Genomic DNA, 18,901 nt, shown 5'->3' with positions numbered 1-18,901 from the left:
GAACTTCCCATGGGGTGGGTGAAATTGGAAGCTACCTTTGATGGAGACCCGTCCAAACTAGGGTTTTGCCTTGTACAAGCAGTACAATTTTTCAATCGATGGGGACATTTATTTGGAAGTGAAGCCAGTCAAATCGAACACCTGGGATCGAGACTTCAAGGCAAAGCGGCAGATTGGTATGTAGGACTTTATGATATTGGTGCCCCTGAGTTGAATACACTTCAAGGGCTAGTGGACGCGATCCGAGCCCAATATGAAGATCCCCTAGAAGAAACTAGAGCCCGGACTGAATTGCAGTCTATTAGACAAGGCAGCATGTCGGCTAGAGACTATGTTACAAAATTCCGACAGCTCGCTGCCAAATGCCCAAGGTGTGAGGAATCCACCAAAATCATTTTATTCAAACAAGGACTAAATCCTAAATTGTTGGATAGAGCCCTCATGCAAGATAACCCTCCTACGCTGTTAGGGTGGATCCAGTTAACCTGCGAAGTAGAAAATTGCATGCTGGAAGTTCGTTTAGTAGAACAACATCAACAACCAGCGGGCCAAAGGCGCTCCTCAGTCCTCGTTCGAGGAGGCCGAGGAGCTGGATACGCTACTCGTGGAGCGAGAGATGCTAGATGGCAACAAGGTTTGTGCCTGCAGTGTGGCCAAAGTGGTCACTTTGCAGCGCAATGTCCATACCGGCCTGTGCAAAGACCTCTGCTCCAACTAAGACGTCCAGCCCCCACAACCTACTCGGCACCACCGCGCCCCACACCAGCTCCCAGATCAGCGAGGGGCAGAGGAGCTCCTCGGAAAAACCTCCCCGAAAGAGGGTTAGAGTTGGAAGAAGTTATGGAGTATGATTCCACAGCTCTAACCGGGGAGGAGAATCCAGAAAGTCCCGCTTTGGGAAACGAAATGGATCTGTCGTAAAAGGACCCAAACGGCAGATCAAACCTCAGTCCGTTCCTGCTTTGAACAGACCTCCAGGGTCCATACTCTTCATACCCGTAATATTAGTAAATCCAGATAGAAAAATGCACATCCGCGTGCAAGCTCTAATAGATTCGGGCTGCTCAAGAGACATTATTGCCCCAGCCTTGGTGAATGGATTAGTGGTTCCTGTACAAGAACTGCAAACGCCCGTTATTTTTGAGCAAATGGACGGCACTAATATGAACCCAGTCACTACCGAAACCACTCCAGTCGTAACCGGCATGGGGCACCATTGGGAGGTAAGATCGTTCGTCATTAGTGCCACCGCCAAATACCCCTTGATCCTGGGAAGCCGATGGCTGTGCGACCACAACCCCTATATAAACTGGGCAGAAGGAAGCATTACGTTCAGCCATGACGCCTGCAAAAGTCACTGTTGGAATCAAAATTGGGGTGTCAATCCTACCCACAAAGAATCAGCTCTCCTCAGCCAGGAAGAAATTAATCAAATACCCAAGGAATATAGAGCCTACATCCAAGCCTTCACCGAAGAAGAGGCCAATACTTTACCTCCACATAGGAGGACAGACTGTGCCATGGAAATTTTACCAGGCGCCTCGCTGCCTAAGGGCCGCCTATACCCCATGAGCCCCAACGAAAGAGAAGAACTTCGCAAGTTCATTGACACGAATCTTCAAAGAGGATTTATACGACCTGCTAACAGCCCGCATGCCGCACCAGTGCTCTTCGTCAAAAAGAAAGATGGGGGATTAAGACTGTGCACGGATTTTCGGGGACTTAACGCTGTATCATCCAGCAACGCATACCCCATCCCGCTCATCAGAGACCTTCTCAACGTCGTGGCTCAAGGTAAGATCTTTACAAAATTAGACTTAAAAGATGCCTACTTCCACGTTCGTATCAGGGCAGGGGATGAATGGAAAACCGCTTTTAACACGCCCCTCGGCCAGTATGAATATTTAGTTATGCCGTTTGGATTAGCTGGGGCACCGTCGGTTTTCATGTCCATGATCAATGAAGTCTTGCATGAATTTTTGTACAAAGGAGTGGTGGTTTACCTAGATGATGTCTTAATCTATTCAGAATCTGAGGAGGAACACGTGGATCTTGTCAAACGAGTCCTAACCACCCGAATGTGTAACAAACTGCCCATCAAACTATCTAAATGTGAATTTCATAAAACAGAACTCACTTATTTGGGCTACTGCATCTCCAAAGATGGGTTAAAAATGGATCCGAGCAAAGTACAAGCAATCCAAATTTGGCAAACTCCTACTACGCGCAAGGAACTACAGTCCTTTTTAGGTTTCGCCAACTTCTATAGAGAGTTCATTGCAAACTTTGCTCAACTTACACTCCCCCTAACAGAACTGTTAAAAACTAAAGACAAGGGGGATAATGCCAAAAAGCCGAGTACCAAATTGCCTTGGACACAGGAATGCCAAGAGGCATTCGATCTTCTCAAAATGCAGTTTGTTTCCGAACCTGCCCTCCAACACCCCGACGAGAATCGCCCATTTGTAGTGCAAGTCGACGCCAGCGACACCGCAATAGGGGGCGTACTTTTACAGAAGGGGGGGGACGGGAAACTCAAGCCCTGTGCCTTCCTATCCCGGAAATTTTCGGAAGCAGAAAGAAATTGGAATGTATGGGAGAAGGAAGCATTTGCTGTAAAAGCAGCTCTCACTACCTGGAGGCATTGGTTAGAGGGAGCCCATCATCCATTCGAGGTCTGGACAGACCATAAAAATTTAGAAGCCCTACGCAGTCCTCGGAGACTAAATGCTAAACAGCTGCGCTGGGCAGAATACTTTTCCAAATTCAATTTCACTTTGAACTTTTTGCCGGGCAAAACTAACTTTCTAGCTGATGCCCTCTCGCGCATGCCCCAACACAAAAGCAAGAGGGAGGAGACTATAGACACCGTCTTTTCACCTACGCAATTAGGGGGTGTGGTAACAACGCGCAGTCGCACTGCCCAGCCCCCTCAACCCGAACAGGGGTGGAGATTGAAGCTGAAAGCTGAAGTGGAAAAGGAGGGGGGGAAAGTGCCCAAAGACAAACTGTAACAATCGAAACAGGGGGAATGGCTTTGGGGGGACCGCTTTTATGTACCCGACAGCTTAAGAAAAGAAGTCTTACAGCGCTGTCACGATGCCCCCACGGCAGGACACTATGGATACTTAAAGACGCTTCATTTAGTACAGCGTCAATTTTGGTGGCCAGGCATGCGTAAGAACATTTCCCAATATATAGCATCCTGCCCCATTTGCCTCAGTGCCAAATCCCGCAAAGGCAAACCTCCCGGATTATTACAACCGTTAGAAACACCAAGCAGACCGTGGGAAGTAATTTCCATGGACTTTATCACTGATTTACCCCCCTCCAAAGGGCACAACTGTATTCTGGTGGTAGTGGATTTATTCTCCAAGCAAGCACACTTTATACCTTGCACCACTATACCTTCAGCTAGAAAACTGGCGGATATTTTCCTGAAACACATTGTAAAATTACATTCTTTTCCGTCTAAGGTGATTTCAGATCGCGGCAGACAGTTCATTGCCAACTTCTGGCGGGAGCTTTTACAAATGCTAAATATTGAACAAGGTTTAAGTTCAAGCCATCATCCTCAAACCGACGGACAGTCAGAAAAAACTAATCAAATCCTGGAGCAATTTCTTCGCTGTTATATTAACTTCCAACAAGATAATTGGGTCGATTTGCTCCCTCTGGCAGAATTCTCTTACAATAACAGTGTGCACGCCTCCACAGGAGAAACTCCCTTCAAAGTCGTTTATGGCTTCCACTTCAAACCCTTCCCGTTTGAAGCGCTCCCCCCTCCTATGGCGGCTTCCAGAGATGTAACAGAATGGTGGGGGGAAGCTGCTCAACAATGGACTCAAATTAAAAAACATCTCGACAAAGCCAAAGAGGATTACAAAAGATACGCCGACTGCCACCGTGTGGCTGATTGGGATTTACAACCAGGCGACCTTGTCTATCTCTCCACAAAGAATTTGAAAGTGACTCAAACCAGCTGTAAGCTCGCCTTAAAATTTCTTGGACCCTTTCCTGTTCGTAAAGTAATCAACAAAGTGACTGTTGCCTTGGATTTACCAAAGAATTTGCGCCACGTACACGATACTTTTCACATTAGTCTGTTGAAAAGAACTCCTCCTGCAGACCAATGGCACATCCGTGCCCCTCCAATCCCCACTTTAATTGATGATCAAACTCACTACGAGGTACAGCAAATTTTGGACTCTAAAGTGAAAAGAAACCAGCTGTTTTATCTTATCAGGTGGAAGGACTTTGACTCTGGGTTTGATGAATGGGTGAATTCTGTACATGTTCATGCTCCTAGATTAGTTAAAGCATTCCATTCTCGCTACCCACATAAACCTGGGGGGGGGGAGCATCTTAGGGGGGGCAGAATGTCAGGTTCAGAATGCTCTCATGTATGTTCTTGCCTAACCGACTCCATCTTTAATCCTTTCAGTGTTTAAGTGCTTTCTTCACAGGTGCCAAGGTTCCCAGGCAGCTATCTCACAGAGACGGATTGTTTTGGCTACCGCTGTTCCACCAAGAACCGGCCTTGAGAGACTTTCGCTTTCCTAGCTTCAAAGGAACTGTTTTGAGAACTATGGGGGGAGGTTGGGCCTGCTGGGATCTGTTACTTTGTACCTCATGCTTTTCCTGTCATTGGTAACAAGGCATATGTACCATCCTGAATATTGTATTCAGGCCAGTGGACTATAATGAACTAATTCTTCAGTAAAAACCTTTTGGAAACAATGGACTGTTGTCTGATTGCAGAAGGTAGTCTGGAGTAAGGACATTATCTAGCCACAGTTCTGACAGGCATGTGGTCCAGGTTTCCTGTTGAGTGTGCTAGTTGGAGCCCTGTCCTGCTTGGATGCCAGCCTCCCCCTTCCACCACCACAACTGTTTGGCCAGCCAGTTTCCCACCATAGTGTGTGCCCACCTTCTTTGTGCTCTATTTAGTTAAGTGCAAATACAGCCTTAGTTCATTTCCCCACCTCACCCCAAAATGAACAGTGTGTGCACGCACAACCACCCAACATTCACCTTGAAATGTTCCCCCAAGTACTCATTGAGGTCTGTAAACATTGAACCCAATTTTTGTGCATGCTCCAACTCAGTGGGTTGATGGTTTAGAGGGAGGATTGTATTCTGTGTGATTTTGGTGTTATTAACTGCAAAAGCAATTGCTCCAAAGAGCCTTGAAGCCCTCATTGCAAAGAATGGATCCAAAGCTCATGATAACGAAAAAAGCGAATGGACTGGATCTGAAACAGCAAACTACACCCGAAAAAACCCAGTAACGGAATAGAACTTATCCAGAAAACTAAATTTGAAACATAAGCGGATTTTTTTTAGTGCACATTAGGGGTGTGCAAGGCCTGCCTGTTTCGTTAAACCTGATTTGGATTTAACTGAATCAGGAAACCGTTTCAGTATTCAGGGAATACCAAAACATCAAGCTGATTCGGTATTCGCTTTTCGGCTTGATTTGGTCATTGTTTTCAATGAGAAAACCTTCTCCCGGGTTTCCGGGAGTCTGGGGGGGGGGGCATTTTCTGTCCAAATAACACAAAATAACACAACTCACATCACCGTTTTTGACAGCAATTGTGTTTGGGTGATTCTCTTATGTGGAGTGAGTTGTGTTATTTTTGTGTGGTAGACTGCTTTTATGCCCTGTTGTGCCCTCCTACTGTGTAATCTAAAGCAGTTAAAGAAATAAAGTGTTTTTGACAGCAATTGTGTTTTGGGTGATTCTTTAATGTGAAGTGAGTTGTGTTATTTTTGTGTAAGATACTGTTGGCATGCCCTTTGGTGTGCCCCCTGCTGTGTTACCTAAAGCTGTTCAAGAAATAAAGTGTTTTTGACAGGAATTGTGTTTTTGTGATTCTTTAATATGAAGTGAGATGTGTTATTTTTGTGTAGGGGGATGCTGGAATGCCCTTTGGTGTGCCCCCCTTGCTGTGTAACCTAAAGCTGTTCAAGAAATAAAGTGTTTTTGACAGGAATTGTCTTTTTGTGATTCTTTGATGTTAAGTGAGTTGTGTTATTTTTCTGTGGGGGGGGACTGCTGGTGTAATGTGTCACAATGCTTTGCCTACTTGAACTTTGAAAGTGTAAAAATATTTTTTAAAAAACTTTATTCAGTGTGTGTGTTTTATTCTTTGTTGTGCAGTTGGTTCCCATCATAGGGAACAATGGGGCTGGCCAGCCAGCCATCTCTGTAGGTGGTGGGGGAATCTGGGAGAGGGTGTCTGTGGTTCAGGTGCTCTTTCACAGGGACAAGCTCACACTCAGGAGTGTGCCCACCATTGTGGCACCCCTGGGCTGTGCATAATTGCCCTGGGAAAGAAAGTTTAAAAGTTCCCATCACAGGGAACAATGGGGGATGGCTGGCCAGCCTGCTCCTGGGGTAGTGGCTGGTGTGGGAATATTGGGGAGGGTGTCTTTGGGTCACTGTGGGGCTGTGGGAGGGTGGATTTAAAAGGGGGACTGTACCTGTGGCCACAGATGCCACATTCTGTGGGTTCCTGCTGTGGGAGATCTTCCCATAACAGGAATCAATAGAAAGTGGCTAGCCACAGAACAGGGGAGGTTAGGTTTTGGGGAGGGGTGTGGGGTATTTGGCAGTTTGGGTGCAGGTGGACTGTGGCTGTGGCCATTGGCAGCCCCAATCCCATGTGTTTCTGCGGTGTGGAAGTCTTCCTCACAGTAGAAAGACAAAGTGGTGTGGCAGGAGAACCACCTTTGGGGGGGCATAAAATGGCCCCCCAAAGTGGGATCAGCTTGGACCTTGGTGGAGGGTGGGAGGACAGGTAGGAGGAGGTCCTCTGAAGCTTGGGGGCATTTTGCATGCAAAGTGCCACCCCTAGCCAGACAAGCCTGTCTTATTTCCCCCATAGGAAATAATGGAGAAAGGGGGGGCTAAGAGCAGCATCTTTGGGAGGCCATAAAATGCCCCCCCAAAGTGAGATCTGCTTGAGCCTTGGTGGAGGTAGGGAGGACAGGTAGGAGGAGGTCCTCTGAAGCTTGGGGGCATTTTGCATGCAAAATGCCACCCCTAGCCACACAAGCCTCTCTTATTCCTCCCATAGGGAATAGTGGAGTGGAGGTGGATAGGGGCACCTCCTTCCCCCAAAGTGGAATCTGCCTGAAACTTGGTGGAGGGTGGGAGGATAGGTGGGAGCAGGTCCCCTGAAGGTTGGGTGCATTTTGCTTGCAAAATGCCACCCCAAGCCACCTAGAAATATGACTTGTTTTTCCCCATAGAGAACCATGGAGATTGTAGGAGGATGGGGCACCTTGTTTGGGGGGGCATAACATGGTCCCCCAAAGTCCAATCTTTCTGAAACATGGGAGGTAGTTAGATGAGAGTTAGCAGAAGGTCTCCACCAAGTTTGGTGTGATTTGGACAGAAAATGCCCCCCCCCAGACTCCCGGAAACCCGGGAGAAGGTTTTCTCATTGAAAACAATGGCCGAATCGTTTCACAATTCCCCCCCCCCAAATTTAATACAAGAAATGATAAAACCATACTGTACAAACAAGAAAGGGATTAAAACTAAGCCATAAAAGACATTATCAAAACCACTCTTGGCAAATTGTTAAAAACCCAAGAATTACAATAAATGAGCATTTTAACTTTGTTGCGTGGGGGGAATTACTTCTCCATTTCAGTATTACCAAAATTTTTCGATATTCAGAAAAAGTTTCGGTAATATTGAAAAAACCCGAAACGGCCCTGATTCGGTATCTTAAACCTAATCAGAATACCGAATTGCACACCCCTAGTGCACATCCTTAGCAGCAATATGGTTATTTGATATAATTGTACAAATCAGCTTGCTTTTAAAAAGGTCATGGTGGGAAACCTCTACTGATATCAGTGAACTGTAGGAGAGGTTAAGTCATGATCATAATGGAGCCATTATCTGTGTGGGTGGGAAAATCCATTTGCTGAATTACAGGAATGGTGCAATATCTGCTGATGGGTGGATCCTCTGCTGTAACTCAGCATGTAACTACTGTCAGAACAAAATTGATTGTACCACAGAGACTGACTCCAGCATGGAACCAACTGTATAACTGAGGCGAGGAATCAGAGAGGTTCTTGCAACCATCAGACAACAAAATATCTCCCTTTATGTATTGTATTATCAGTCTGTAATGTAATCTTGTTTTTGCTATCCAACAGAAATGACTGAGTAAAAATTCTTCATTAGAGCATTTTAACATTTGGGGTGATGGGTAGCTGCCACATAATTGTTCATTTTCAAAGCCAGGAATCTCTGACAATGGGATGGTTTAACAGACTTTAAGCATAGATCAATGATCCCCACTTTCCTTTGGAATATAATACTTTTATATAATACTTTTATCTCTTGAACTGCAACTTCAGATTTCCAAAATAAATAATTAGAATATTATTGTGGTTTGTATAGTCCACCTTTCACACTGAGATCCAAAGCAGATTACATACTGCAAGTGAATATAATATGATCAACAGCTAGGACATTCACAGAGCAAAAATACAAGATGATCAGCAGTAAGGACATTCAATGAAAACAAATAAAATAGGGTATGGTAGCCACACATTTTAAAATGTGATGGAACCTTTCTGATTTAAAATTGAAGTAATTAACATGACCTTTAGCAACATCAAACTACCCAGTAGGAGCATATCTACATCAGCATTAGCCTAGTCTAAAGTCCCTGTTCCTTTCCAAGATATCTATTTGAGCTATTTCTTATGTTACAGCCCTATAATCCTGGTAGCAAGCCCTCCTGAATAATTCAGTCCTGAGGGAGATAAAATGATTATCTGAAGCTTGTCAACCCACAGGAGAAGCTGTGCTTAGGAACTCAAAAATGTGTGATATTTTTGTTGATCCTTTGTTTGGGGGAGTAGAAAGAAAATGATAATTTCTCACCTGTGACTAGAGATGGGCACGATCTGCATTATGATAAAAAAAAACCCACGATAATGGCAATCTCCTGATAGTGACCTGGTGGATCGTTGTCTTCCACGGCAAACGATCCAGCAGTTGGGAGGGGGCTGGACCGGGGCGATCGTGATAGGATCGGGAAGCTAGACATTCAGGCTCCAACAATCTATTCCCCTGGCAACGGAGGCAGGGGAATGCCTGAGCTCTATTTGAAACTTGATAATATTTCCCCTAGCAAGGAAAAGCAAATAGTTGTGAGTGAAAAGGTGGCTTTTCAGTGCGTTGAAAGAGTTAACACTGAGAAGAGATCTCTTCTCATTGTTAACTCTTTCAATGCACTGAATGAAAACAAAACCCCCTCGCTTTGAGAGCAGCTATCAACTGAAGCTGTTTTGCGCTCCTCTCCTGAGTTCATTCAGTGTGTTGAAAAAGTTAACACTGAAAAGAGATATCTCTCTCCTCCTGGCTTCTCAGCCCAGTGCCTGCTTTTTACAAGAAGTTGATATGTGATTTGATGTTTCATTTGTGTTTTTCCTATTTAAAAAACCATAGGATCCGCGAGGATCCGTGTGGATCCTGGTTTTACTTTCTTCCTGTTTAAAATATGCTTTTGGAAGACTGGCTGCTTGCTTTTAAAATCGGGTGGGGAGGAATGGAGGATTCTATCCCTGCTTTTTTTAAAAAGCTGGCTGAAACTTGTTGACAGGGTGTCTCTCTCTCTCTCTTTGGAGAGGCAGGGATGGGTTAAAAACTTTCCCCCCCTCTGCTCTAAATGTGTGTGTGTGTGTGAGAGAGAGAGAGAGAGAGAGAGGGAGAGAGAGAGAGAGAGAGAGAGAGAGAGAGAGAGAGAGAGAGAGAGAGAGAGAGAACATCCCCATCCTGAGGGGAGGCGGCTCATCGCTGGGTTAAAAACTCCCCCCCCTCTGCTCTAAGTGTGTGAGTGTGGGGGGGGTGCCCCTCCGCTTTGGCCTCCCCGATCCCAGATCCCAGATCAGAAATGGGACTTTATCGGAGTGAATCGGTGATCTGGGGTCGTTGCCAGCGCAGATCCACGATCAGCTTGATCGGTATTTTTTTTTGGGTCGTGCCCATGTCTACCTGTGACACTCTGACACAATCAATGTTCACTATTCATGTTACATCAAGCAAAAAAGGCTTTTACCTCTATGTTGTGTTTGTTGGCCTTCCAGGGCAATTGGCTGGCAAGTGTGTGAAACAGAATGCTATACTAATAGACCACTGGTCTGATCCAGAAGGGCCCTCTGTAGGTTCTTATATAAACAGCAGATTTTCAGAAAATAGCGATGAACTTACATAAATGCAGATTCTATCATTTTTTAGTGGGATGTTGTCAACAATCTAATATGCTACTGATTGAGGCCTGGTTTAATTCAAGCTGCAGATTTTTGTAGCTCCCTTGTCTTAGCTAATGACTTTTAAAGGTCTTTTAACATTGCTTTTTTTATTGCTCTCATGATCAAGGCCTGGCTCAACAAGAGCCTTAGTTGCAGAAGAGGGCCAAAGAACCTGATGACAGGTGATTAACAGCTCCAGGATGCCTTGTGTTTGACCACATTCACAGATCCCAGAACAGTTTAACAAATTATCAGCTGAATAATTCATTTTGTGGTTAAGAAACCCATTTCTCTAAACAAGCTGCTAATTAAGTTCAAAAACTTGGCACCCAGTTGCACTTCTGAACAGAATTGTGAGAGATACTGTCAGTTTCTCTTTCTTTTATTTGTTTTAAAACATCACCTATGAAAATGGAACCATGAAGAAACACTGAAGCACAAAGCTACACCTAGGAAATTATTAAACAAGGTGTGGACATTAATGGATCTGTTCCTTGGGGCTATGTTCTCCAGAGTTGAAAATCCAATGCACTTCAACATGTTTGTCTTGTGCAATTTTAGTCTACATGAGTTCCTTGCCCAGGCACATCTTCACATCTTATATATGCAAAACTTCACCCTTTCCTTACTTCTAGGGTTGTCAGAACACATTTTCAAAAATACAAATCAATCCAATACCCGTTCTAAATCATTGACTGCACTGTAGTGGTATTTGGAAGTAAAGGGCATTTGTCATGTTTTACAAAATTGTATATACTAGAATTAGGAACAATGTTATAAAGTAAGAATCTCTCATTTGAAAAAAATGGACAGATGGCAAACTGCATGTTCTTCTCAAAGAGTACACCACTAGAATGGTTGGGTCTCATGCCTTAGGGCTAATTTTTATTTTACATCTTTTACCTCAATGAAAAAGGAGGCATATATTTCGTTCTTTGGGAATGGTTGGACTAGTCTATTACATTATCTGTATATTTTATAATGAAATGTGAAGGTATGAATTAACTTTTTGATGTGTACATTATGTCAAAATATACTATGTTAAAAATAAATTAGGATGTTGTTGAATTTTGTGACCAGTCTGGTTTGATTTAAGAATTCAAGTTTATTTTTTGGTTTCTCCATAATCAGGATAAAATTGAAGCAGTCTTTTTTTGACCAAATTAATGGTACTTGATAGAAATATTTCCATTAGAACTAATGTCTGTTAGAATATAAATGATGTAGAAATATTGTACAGTGCAATACTAGAGCATAATAGCATGAAGATTGCACACATGGCTGCACATGAAACATGCTTGGGCTGGGGGCCACTTTTTCCTCACCACATGGAGGGAGAGGAGGCCCCACATTCCCGCACATCCAGGTCTTTGGGAGGAGGGGCCTGGCCTTATAAAGTCCTACCTCCGTAGGGCTCAGTCAGCTTTGAAAGCTTGGCCTGAGCAGAGCACACCTGAAGCTCTCTCAGCCAAGCTCCTCTGAGGCTGGTTTTATTGAAGGCCCTCAGAGCTAGATGGCAGTAGCTGCCTTGGAGAAGTTGTGTTATTCTCCTATTTGCTACCTTCAAACTCCAGGATGAAAACAAGGGCCCAGCACCAGGCTCACTGGTATGGCAAAGACTTTTTCTTTTTTACATTTGGGGACTGTTGTCTATAAGGTTGCCATCTCTGGGTTGGGAAATTCCTGGAGATTTGAGAGTGAAGCCTGGAGAGAGCAGGGTTTGGAAAGAGGTCATCAGAGGGGTATAACATCATAGAATCCACCCTCCAAAGCAGCTATTTTCTCCAGGACAACTGATTTCTGCAGTCTGGAGATCAGTTGTAATTAGAGATGGGCACAAACAGCAATATGAACTAAAAAAAGCCATGAACAGCCCAATCAGCTGTTCACGAACAAGCTGTTTGTGAGGCCCCATTCGAAATGAACAGGTGGTCGTTGCAAGCCTCCTTTGTTGCTGTTCGTCAAGCCAGACAATCTGGCACCTGCCATCAATTCCCTTGGCAACCGGAGGCAGGGACTGCCTGAACTCTTTCTGAACTCCTGCTGTTGCCCTGGAAACCCCAATCTGAGCCCAATTTAGCTTGATAGGCAGGTCTCCCTTTCAAATGTGGAGTTCCAAATTTGTTACAAGGAAGCAAAGAGCAGGGGGAAGGGGGGGGGTTCCCAGCTCCGGTTCTGCAGACAGTGAGGGAGAGACAGTTGCTGTTGGCATTTTGAGAGAGAGACAGGGAGAGTGCATTGGAGCTTGAATTTTCTTTGTGTGTGATGGGATAAGGATCTACCTTTTCAAGTTCCAGGGCTGCTGCCAGGGTCTGGTCCAAGCTATTATTTATTACTGGTACCTTTCCTGCTGCCTGCTCAGGTAAGGTTTCTGGGAGTGGTGCGGTAGGGATCTACCCCTTCAGGTTCCAGGGCTGCTGCCAGGCTGTGGAGCCAAGCTATTATTTATTATTGGTATATTTCCTGCTGCCTGCTCAGGTAGGGTTTCTGGGAGTGGTGTGGTAGGAATCTTGATGGCTGGAGGAGAGCCTGCTGGCCCTCACAAACATTGAACAATTAACATGTTTGTGAACAGGTCATGTTTGTCAATGTTCATTGTTTGTTGTTTATGGATGGCAACGAACAACGGACACCATGTTCGTTTTTTTTTTCTGTTCATGCCCATGTCTAGTTGTAATTCCAGGAAATCTCCAGCCACCACCTGGGGGCTGGCAACCCTGACTATCAGTCAGGAGGGCTAAAGCAGGGTTAGATCTAGCCCCTGCAGGCCTTTGGCCTACTTAGGCTTCTTCTCCTCCCCCACACTGTTTTCACTGTGTTGGGAGGGAGTACTTCCAGCAGCAACAGCAAAGGCCTTGCTGGAGGCCACAGGGGTGGCTTGCAGCCACCTGAGGGGTGGATTGCTTCGTACATTGTTGTTGCTGGCCTGGCAGTGGTCTACATTCTCAGGATGGATGCTGGTAGGCCACTCTGTTTTTTCTGGCTTAATTTTCCTGCCTTTTTAAGGCCTAAAGGACTGCTATTAGGCTGTCTCACTCACACCACCTGATGGCATATTGCGTTATTGTATCTGCTTTAGCAAAAACTGGGTTTTTTGGACAAAGAAAGAGAGGGACAGAAGGGGAGAGCAGAAGTAAACCATTTGATTGGCAGTGTGTGGATTTGATGAATAGCATTTAATTTACAACAAACAGAACAAAACAAATTGATATTAAAGGATAATCATCACAGTTTCTAGGTGTCAGGCTTTGTGGGTTGCTGTAACAGCATAGTGGAATGTCACCAAAGAAAAGTATCCAAAAGCCACCTCAAAGAAAGGGGGAGCATGTAAGCGCCCCTCAGCAAGGAGCCTCTGAGGCAAGTTTTCTCATCTTCTGAGTACAAGGGGCATCAGCAATCTAGTGGCACATCTAGATGCCCAGGAGAGGGCAGGGCCCAGAAGAGAAGGCTATGTGGGAAATCTTGTGGGGGGAGTGCAGAAACCTGCAAATCTGTCATGCAGGGCACAGAAGTCTAAGATGTTATCTGACCTTTTTTACAGATTAGTGCAACTGACAGGCAATAGCTAATCTGGGCTAGTCTGCCATAATCTGGCCCTGTTGTGGTGGCAGTGGACCCAATTGGCAAGGTCGGATCCATCTGGCCTGGGAAGATTGTCCAGCACCTCTGCCATTGATGAGTCTGGCAAACAACCTACTGAGGATGTGATGGTGGAAACTGACATGGATATGGCCAAAGGAGGCTGGTCTTCAGAGCCTGGGCCAGTAGTAGTGGCAGTGCAACCACCCAATAAGATTAATGCAATTGATGGGTGGTAGCGGGTCTGGGCTAGGCTGCCATGATCCGGTCCTGTTGAGGTGACAGTGGACCTGATTGACAAGGTAAATAAGTGCACTGGCCCCCAGTGCATGGCTGTGGGGGCTCCTGTGTTCAAGCAACTGTCTCCAGGCTCCTATGATTAGACACCTAGGTTGTATCATCTTGGGTCTTGCCTTTAAGTTTTGCAGTTTGGCCTTTGGGGTATTACTTGACTTAGTCCACAAGGGACACAGTTATAAAGGAGGCAGTATGTCAGGGGTTGACCCTCCTCTTCAGAGAAGTGGAGTAGAAAGATGAGATGGATCTGAGGAGGGAGACAAGAGAAATGAGACTTAGGAAGGTTTACTGCACCTGGGCAAGGTGGCTGCTAGCCGGCCTCCTTTATAGGAGTTCCAGCAGCTGGCGAGGCATCGAGCCTTGCCTCCAGGGTGTTGGTGCCTAGAAGCGAAGTTTCAGGCACCCCTACTGCCTTGGGTCCCTATGGCATCTGGGTTTATTTCAGGGACATTGGTGGGCAGAATGGGGGTCTTACTATAGACCTTATATGCTAGGAATTTACCAATCCTTGTGGCAGTTGGATTGTAGGGAAGGGAACTAGATAACCTTTCAGTTCACTTCACATGGATGATTAGGCAGTGGTGCCCATACCCAACCCTCTTTCATCCAAGTTGCAAAGGATTCTGGAGACTGGTCCTGGCACTTAGGTTTCAAGGCAACGCTTGGTCTCACTTGCAGATGGAACGGCCTCTGCAGCTTATCCCTTGGATTACCTCAGAGCTGTGACTTCTGGGAGGGCAGTGGTTGCTTGGCAACTGGGCACCATTGCCTCCAGCATGTGGCGAACCTATGACCGAGTGGTTGGCATTCGCTAGGCTGGGGGCGTCACTCACCTGGGGCACAGTTGGATCTGTAGGAGTTATGGCTGAGCTGATGGACCTCCCCCACAGTTCTGGAGGAATGGAAAGTTAAGGGGCTTAGCCTCAGATCCATTGGCAGCCATCAGGTGGCTTAGGTGGCTTTATGTTCACCAGTAAAGCTCCCGAATTGATGTAAGCCAGGGCAACTACTGGGGTTGTACTATGTTAATGGTTGGCACGGGAGTTAGATTCTGAGGGTTAGTGCATTGATCGCCCAATCCCTTAAGGAAGATTCTGGTCAAGCCCCGAGGCTCAAGCTTCTGCAGTTAGCCATGTAGTTGGGGATGGCCAGGCTTCTACCACTGTTTGATGGGAGGTGGGGTCCTCCACCTCATGTTCTGGTCATTCACCTGGGGGAAATGATGAACTGTGCTTCCCAAAGGCATGGCCTCCCTTACAGGTTCACAGAGACTGCATAGGCAAGGGTATTCTGGTGCATTGGATGGGACATGCTGTCCTCCGCCTCACGTTCTGGTCATTCACCTGGATGGTAATACCCTTGGCTCACAGAGCATGGCCCTTTTGTTACAGGCTCACACAGACTTGCATGCACAGGCAAGGTGGCCTGGTAAGCTTGAGGTGAGAAGCGGTCCTCTGCTTCAAGTTCCAGTCATTCAGCTGGGTGGTAATGACCTTAGCTCACAGGGCATGGCCCTTTCCTTACAGGCTCACACAGGCTTGCAGCACCCAGGCAAGTAGTGGCCTGATGGATCGAGGGTAGGTGTGGTCCTCCGCCTCACATTCCAGTCATTCACCTGGGTGGTAATGACATTAGTCTGCAATGATTCTGCATCATGTGTGGCAGAAAAGTTGGGACCCACTAGGTGAGAGGGCTACATCTATGGCCAACAGCCTCGAGAGGGCTAGGCATATGGCCAATAGAGCCCTAGAGAAAGTTGTGGGGAAGGGCTGAACATTTACGTGTAACGCCCCTGCATAAAGGCTGAATTTGTCAACCTCTACAGAGGTGACAAGAGGATGCAATGTAAGGCCAATGTAAAGCCTTTAAGAGGCTTTGGGAGCAGGATGGGCTATTTATTTGCCTTTTCCTGGCATAAGGGCCAAAGTTGCCAACCTCTACAGAGGTGACAGAGTTCACCTATTGGTGAAGGGCAATTTAATATTCCTTGGTAACCTACAGCAAAGGCTGGGGTTGGTACTAGGCCAACTGTAGGGTGCAAGACCTAAGCAGAGACTTGGCCCTGGCGGTGGCAGGTTAGCTTTGTGTAGACAGACTGGGCCAGTGAACACCTGGTGGTACCTCCCCATTGGTGGGGAATTAGGGTCTGTCAGGGATCAGTTGGCGGGCTTTATGGCTGCCAGCTGAGAGCGCAGACTGCCTGTGCGACCCCCTGTACAAGTCCTTCCCTCAGGCTCCACAGCTTGGGGTGCTTAGAGCTCTAAGGGGGGAACCATTTGCTGGGCTGGCAGGGTTACAGCCATGCACATGGTTGGCTCGCACCTGGAGCAGTGGGTGACTTACCCAGACAGGTTGGGGAGGAGGTACGGGGTAATCCCTTGGTCCTGACCTGTACCAATAGTGATATCCTTGCTGTTATTAAGTTTAATGTTGGTCAATAAATGGCCCAGATTTATACCCAAGCCTTGTGTCTGTCTCTTCATTCTGAATTGGGGGTGGGGGGTGGGGAGAGAAATGCTATAAAAGAAACATACACATAAAATTTGTCAAAGAAAATTAGTTGAATAAAAATACTTTTCCCAGGTATACCTCAAAATTTAAACAAGTAAATAAATATTTAATACTGTATCTCTAAAATTAATATATGTATACCAGTGTGGACAATATAGAAGGTGAGAATTGGTCAGGCACACATTTCTGCATGGGTTTTTTCCATTGGTTCTGTCCCCAAACTGCTTCAATTTAGCCCCTAATTTCTGCACATATTTTTTTGCCATTACTTTTTGCTTTGGGCTTTTTGGTTTATCCCTGGTTTTTTCCCCTCAGATCTTTTGAGACTACTTTACCCTGATATTTTTCTGAAAGCCTATTTTGAGTTAATTTTTTCCTTGTGTATAACGTTTCTTTCTGTTTGGTTTGTCCTATGCACTCTCATCCACCTCCAACCCACTTTTCAATGACTGAACAATGGACTTGCTTGAACCACTTCTCCTCCACCTTCTTTTTCCCCCTTTTGGTTTTGTTTTCTATCTTTTATTTCATCACATTCATATCACTGTATCAAAGTAATGTTGTAATAATAGATGCAGCAAATTTTCTGAATTCTCAATTTTTATTTTTAAAAAAGAAGTAATCCTCTAGCCTGTTCCACTACAAAGATAGGCCTTTTTCATTAAATCTCTGCAAGGGGAGGGTCTAGAGACTTTTTCTTAGAATGAAAGCTGGGAATTTAGAGATTCTGCTGCATCTTTTATTACAATGTTAGGTCAATATAGCTATATGAAAATGATAATTTTTTCCAAAAAAGGTAAATACTCTGGTGGACCAGGAGAGTGGGTGGCCATTTCTGGCAACAGAAAAAGCAGTGCGGTTTGAAAAGTGCATCACTGTTGCTGCTCCGGGCTCTGGTTTGCATCACCAGAGCTTGCTTCCATCTCCTGGCTCCCCAGTTTGAACTGCAGGGGATGGTCTTAGGTACGGGTGGCAGAGCTGCTCCCCTTTTAGCCTTCCCCATGCAAACACTTCCCCATGAATTCATTTTCAATCTTTTTTTTTAAAAATCCAGCCCTTATATCGATACAGTGGTATAAGTATGCATAAAAATGGGGTGGGGGCTGCTATGATGTCACCAATGATGACAGCACCCTCACTTGAAAATCCTGATTATTTAAGGCCTGTACAGAATGAAATAAACCAAGTCCACAAGTTTAAAAATGCAAAGGGAGAGCAGACATGTGTACCCAAACAGATTCCAGTGCTTGTGGATTGACTGCTAAAAAAATAATGGAAAAGACCACACACACACACCATTTTTCTAGACAAATAAACAATACTAATGATAAATCAGGTTCATCAGGAAAAACACAGTAAATCTTTTTAGACGTGAACAGGTAAGGATGCTTTTCTCAATGAACAAAATGCAATTCTATAAGTTTGAAAAATGTGATGAAACATACTTTATAATTCAGTAACAGTGATCATTTCGAGTGCAGTTGCATTTCATTGGCCTATTCAGGGTCTTGGTTAGAAATTGCAAGTCTTACTGTTTAATTCTAATTAGAACTATACCCTTCTAAGTCCATTGAAGTCAGTGGTCTTAGGGGCATACCTCTAATTTGCATTGTACTGCTAATTGGGCTTTTAACTTTCCAACATATCATAAGAGACATAGGTTGTTGCCTAGATTAGCTAGTAATGTGCATTTCCCTCATCATTTTATAATTTTAGAAAACCTCTACCAGGACTGAGTCACTTCATCCTCCTACCTCAGCAGTCCACATCAGTTGAACCTCAGCTGTCCCTATAAATACTGTTTTAAGATTGGGGTTGTGTTGTTTAAGATCCCTTGAACAGAGTTAGAAGCCATCAGCTTCATTCCTAATACATATCCCTTCCAATACTGTCTCTAATTAAACAGTACTCTGAGCCATTTGAAGTTATCTATCTGCTGAGTTTTGAAACCGAAGACGACGTTAGACTTCTTCTGTATTTTCCCAAAGACAATTGCATAGGATTTAACTTAATTTATAACAGCAGAAATGTGATAAATCATCTTATTCTGACTGTAGTCATTTTTAACAGATGTTGCAGCCCAGCATAACTGAAAGAAGTGTCATTTACATACGATCTGGAAATTTATTATTCTGGACAGAGAATGGAAAACAATCTGGACTCTGAGTTTCTTTAATTATATTATTTACATTGTAATTTAAAAGGAAGGATGCTAACACACATT

Source organism: Eublepharis macularius, chromosome 5, assembly GCF_028583425.1.
Source record: "Eublepharis macularius isolate TG4126 chromosome 5, MPM_Emac_v1.0, whole genome shotgun sequence".
Lineage (NCBI taxonomy): Eukaryota > Metazoa > Chordata > Lepidosauria > Squamata > Eublepharidae > Eublepharis > Eublepharis macularius.
Note: the sequence above shows the minus strand (reverse complement) of the source record.